Genomic DNA, 6000 nt, shown 5'->3' with positions numbered 1-6000 from the left:
TGTCTTTTCTCCAGGGATGCTGCCTGACCCGCTGAGTGACTCCAGCTTCTTGTGTCTGTCTTCGGTTTAAACCAGCATCCCCATTTCCTTCCTACACATATTGGTGAATAATGTTGGTATTACTCTACGGAGGGGAAATACTCATTGAGGATCCGTCCCCTGCATCTCCACACAGAGAAGATCACTTTTCTCTATTCTCTCATGGACTGATGGAGTTAATTTTACTGTACATGCCCCGGCTTCGGATAGATGTATCCCTAATACAACAATCCCGCCTTGAAGACATAACGCAATAAAGCACATCATTGACTTTAATTAAGCATAAAATCTTTTTAAAATTTGTTAAACATTTTCTGTCTGATTTATATAATTGCAGGCATGTAAAGGCTAATCATGCAGTCTGCTCGAATTTACTGCCAACAATTTAGAAAGAAAATGGATTGGTATAAAACTTGGGCAAATAATAAGCTGCAACTAAATCACAAAGGTACATCAGAGAGGCAGAGATTCTGAAATACAAGGGTCTGATATGAAGATGTCTTATATGGATACCTGGATCAGATTCTAAAATAAAATTAAACGGTATGTTTAAAAAAATCAGGTGCGCAGAACGGTCGGGATTGTGCAGACCCAACCTTCCCTTACCAACAGGAGGCATCACAGTGGTGCAACTGGTAGAGCTGCTGCCTCACAGCGCCGGAGTGCCTGGTTCAATTCTGACCTCGGGTGCTGTCTGTGAGGAGTTTGCACGTTCTCCCTGTGATTGCATGGGTTTTTCTCTGGGGGCACTGGCTTCCTCCCAAGTCCCAAAGACGTACGGGTTTGTTGGTTAATCTTTGCTCTGGAGCTTGGGCTCCCTAGATATTCACAAGGCTAAAATACGCACAGATTATAGACGTGGCTGTTAAAATGGTGATAATAAAATGAACAATGTGTACATTATGAACATTACCGTAATGTTTACCAGGTCCCACAGCATTGGTTAATATATTTAGCAGCAATATAATGGGCGGCACGGGGGCGCAGTGGTAGAGTTGCAGCCTTACAGCGCCAAAGATCCGGGTTCGATCCTGACTAAGGGTGTTGTCTGTACAGAGTTTACACGTACTCGCGTGGGTTTTCTCCTTGTGATCCGGTTTCATCCCACACTCCAAACACATACAGGTTTGTAAGTTCAGTGACTTGGTAAAATTGTAAACTACCCCTCGTGCGTGTAAGATAGTGCGACCGTGCGGGGAATTCTGGTCAGCGCGGGCTCGGTGGGCTGAAGGGCCTATTTCCGCACTGTATCCTAAACTAAACTAAACTAAATTCCAGTGCAGGTTTTTCACTGCTTTCTCATTTCTCTTCCCCAAGCTATAAAACAGAAATACTTTTTTTTATATTGCATTCTCAAAAAGCCTCCTTACTAAAACTGACATCAAAGTTTTGAAATACAGCAGGCTTTTATCACACTAGGGGTAATGTGAGTGCATGCATCAAATGGTGTTTTATAGCTGGGTCATGGTTTATGAGGACAATAATAAGTTACTGTCGACTGTAAAAAGATATGAGGTGTCTCAGTTTTGTTTGGTAAACTCTTCGGAGCAAACGGGCAATTGTGAATCCCGAGCTTGAAATCCTTCCATTGGGATGAGAACCATAATCTCACGGAGGTGTAAAGCCCTTTTGAGAAGCTGAGATGTGAATGAACTTCGAGAAGGCACTTTCACAAAGATTGCATCTGTGCACAGTATGTTTTGGAAACTGGACTGAGTTATCCCAGTTGGTGTGCTTGGGTGTCTGAGTTAAATAATAGTAAATCTCACTCCCATCTCCTAGATATGTTACAAAACTTACCTTCAGCGGCGCTGCAGTTCTGCCACTCGCCGTGTGCGCGACTTTAGCGCCTTTGAGAGGGGGGCAGGATTAAAATGCCGTTTTCTCTTGCCTGTCGGAGTCGATCTTTCTCAGACTGTTCAGCTGCTGCAGAAGAATCGCTCCAACATCCGTTCTCTGATGTTTTTTAAAAACATCGCTGGACAATTTAATCGCAGGAGTAAAATACAAATCGACTTCTAATGCTGTCAATGCCGACAACGCCGACAACGGGACGGATCTCCCGCACGGGACAAAACATAAGGTAAGCCTTTTATTTGACATATAAACTTGCTTCTTAGGATTATGTTAATCCAAATTTCATCGGCGAAAAGGTGATTTAGGCCTCATATGAACCGGCAGTGTTTTTCCTGCCAATATGGGGTTTAAACGGCCAAGCTGGCCATCCGCGGCAAGGCAGCAGACGGTGGAGGGCTCTACCCGAGCCGGCTGCCTGCCCCTTTTCCGGGGATACGTCCGTGCCTGGGTGCGGATGGAAAGGGAATATGCCCTGTCTACGGGCACCCTGAGGGAGTTCCGCTACCGCTGGGCACCGAGGGGGGTTTAATGTATCCTTGACAAGGATTGTAATATAATTGTTTAGCAGTTGGTTAGCATATTTGTTTTGTCTTGTATTATGGTGGTCTTTTGTTTTATTGTATTGTAAATATTATTTTAATATTTGAATAAATATTTTTGACCAAAAAAAAAAAAAAAAAAAAAATATGGGGTTTAAATTCACCGCAAACCACAACGTTTCAAATGATCGCGTTCCACAAAATCCCACTCGCAAGATGATTTAAATGGCCATTAATTTATGGGAATTAAACACTAAATTCCTTCCATTTGGCCTTTAATTCATGACAATGAGATTTTAAAATCATGTTATATTGTGAATTCTTGTGTGAATGTTATTTGTGCACTTAGGCTATTAACATTTTTTAACCTTTTCTTAAGAAATGGATAGATGTTTAGATCTAGTAATTGAATTTTGTGATTAGCTACAATTAGGTAACTAACTAATTATATGCTTTAATTTCAGGTCATCCAAGTAAGATTGTTTCATATTTGTTTCAGAATGCTTCAATCCACAATAACTGAAAATTTAATTCAGTTCTCTTAACTTTTAAGAAAGTTGTGGGCTTTTGACTGTCCTTGATCACAGCTTTTGAGTTAAGTCAATGGAAAAGCAATAGGGAACAAGATGCTAATTTCCGAGTATGAAAATGGCCATAACTTTATTAATACTGAAGATACAAAAGTGAATTAGGTGTCAAATTAAACTTCTTTTTATGCTTTATCTGATGGGATGAATTGCAGACTTGATTTTTAAAAATTTTGTGACATTGCTACATCTCCTCTGTGCTCCACCTGGACCCAAACCTATTCCTCCCCTCTCACTCCCCCTTCCACCCATATTCCATCCTCTGGCTCCACAATTCGCATCTCTTCAATCCTTTTGTCTCACACCTTCGGTTTTTAATCTCTGGCCTGTTTTACCAACTATCAACCCCTCCTCCTTGCCTATGTCTACCTATTACCTGGTGTGCATTGTCCTGCCTCTCCCGTCTCCTAGCTTTCTTCCCCACCCTCCGCACAATCAGTCTGAAGAAGAGTCACGTGTACCGAGGTACAGCGAAAAGCTTTTGTTGAGTGTTAACCAATCAGCGGAAAGACAATACATGATTACAATTGAGCCGTCCACAGTGCACAGATACATGATACATATTCTTGTTCTCCAGTGATGCTGCCTGACCTACTCTGGTTTCTGTGGTATTATGCAATAATAGAGTAAGGCGGAGCAGAGGGGCACTAGGACCCTGCCAGAAGCCAGGCTCCAGTAACCGGTTGTGTCTGGAAACCCAGGGTGTCGGCAGTTGGAGAGAGAGGCCTGGGCTTACACGAGGCTGTTGCAGTTGCTGTTGTTATTGTACAGATTAAAGGTATACTCTGTTTACGTCGTGGTACGAGCCTTATTACAAGCATAACTCGACATGGTGCCAGAACTGGGAGACTTGTAAGCAAGAAAATAAATAAAGAAGAAGAGGACGGTGTATCGTTTTGGCGGGAAATAGGAGACGAGCTGGCAGATATGGCGCAACCCACACCAACTGCTACGTTCACAATACAACCTCCAGAGCCATTCGATTTTACCAAGCCTCAAGAATGGGAGCGTTGGATCAGGAGATTCGACCGCTTCAGGCTTGCAAGCAATTTAAACACGACGTAAACAGAGTATACCTTTAATCTGTACAATAACAACAACAGCAACTGCAACAGCCTCGTGTAAGCCCAGGCCTCTCTCTCCAACTGCCGACACCCTGGGTTTCCAGACACAACCGGTTACTGGAGCCTGGCTTCTGGCAGGGTCCTAGTGCCCCTCTGCTCCGCCTTACTCTATTATTGCATAATACCACATCTCCCTTTCTTTGAGAACAAAGGGTGGACTACCTTTGTCTCTGGCAGGTCTTAAGGGGTTATTCTGCCTTTTATCTGGAAGACCTGTCTCCTGATCTAAGCATGCAAAATAGAAATAAAATAACTTACACGTTACCATACTGTGAACATTCTTTCCTGTTTCATGTAAATGTAACAGTTTACAGAACAAAGCTTTCTTCCAGAGACTTGATTTGTGACATTGATCAGTTTTCTACAATAACGAAAAAGAGAGAGTGAAATGTGATGTGAAATTGTTCTGTAAACCTGTTACATTTACATGCGAAAAAGAATAGTTGTTGGTAAGTGTTATTTTATTTCATTTTGCATGCTTAGATCAGGGAAGAGCAAATAGGGCAGATTACAATTAAGACCTGCAGAGACAAAGGTCCACCCTTTGTTCACAAAGAAAGGGAGATGATATGCAATAATAGAGTAAGGCGGAGCAGAGGGGCACTAGGACCCTGCCAGAAGCCAGGCTCCAGTAACCGGTTGTGTCTGGAAACCCAGGGTGTCGGCAGTTGGAGAGAGAGGCCTGGGCTTACACGAGGCTGTTGCAGTTGCTGTTGTTATTGTACAGATTAAAGGTATACTCTGTTTACGTCGTGGTACGAGCCTTATTACAAGCATAACTCGACAGTTTCCTCCTACACTCCAAAGACCTACAGCTTTCTAGGATAATTGGCTTCTGTAAATTGAAAATTGTCCCTAGTGTGTAGGATAATGGTAGTATATGAGGTGTTCATTGGTCAGTGCGGAAACGATGGGCCAAATGGCTTCTTGCCACGCCGTGTCTCCAAAGTTTAAAGTCTAAAGATGTATCAAATGCATGAACGATAGTTTCAACAGCATATGAGCTGCAAAGTGGAAAAATAATCCTTGTTACAACTGAGAAGGCGACCATTTGTCCAATGTCTATGCTAGCCCCTAATACAATAATCTCATCCCCTCTCTGCTTATATCACTGTGGCCTTGCATCTTATTTTATCTTACATAACCATCAACTCCCCTTGGCTCTTTTTCCACTTACCTATTTTAAGGAGTCATTTACTGTGCAGAAGGAAACTGAAGCAACCAGCAAAATCCTGCACAGTCACAGGGAGAACCTGCAAACTCCAGACAGACGGCACCAGAGATCAAGAATTGAACCTGGTCCCTGGAGCTGTGAGGCAGCAGTATTAACCATTGTGCTGCTGAGCTGGATGGTGGTAAGTAGTTGGAAGCAGTGATGCAGATTGTGGTGTGTGCAAAACGTGACTGGATGTTCATCCAGGAAGCGCGCACAACCACAAACTTGCCTCTCTCAGCCACAAAGAGTTGTTCAGAAGGTGGATAGAGTCAACAACTAGAGAACCAAGTTTGTGACAGAAAACTGAGATGATAGCCGCATAATTTAGTGTCCCCTTTGAAAAGTATTTGACTAAGACACCATGCAAGAACCGAATCAGAATTTCCGAGAATGATCCCAGGGAAGTTTGGGTTCAAGGCTCTGGGCCTGTACTGATTGGGGTTTAGAAGGATGAGGGGGATCTCATTGAAACTTACCGGATAATGAAAGGCCTGAATAGAGTGGACGTGGACCAGTAATGGGAGACTCTAGAACCAGAGGGCACAGCCTCTGAATAAATGGACATACTGATGGAGATGAGGAGGAATGTCTTTAGCCAGAGGGTGGTGAATCTATGGAATTAATTGCCACAGGTTGAA

This window comes from Leucoraja erinacea, chromosome 20, assembly GCF_028641065.1.
Source record: "Leucoraja erinacea ecotype New England chromosome 20, Leri_hhj_1, whole genome shotgun sequence".
NCBI lineage: Eukaryota > Metazoa > Chordata > Chondrichthyes > Rajiformes > Rajidae > Leucoraja > Leucoraja erinaceus.
Note: the sequence above shows the minus strand (reverse complement) of the source record.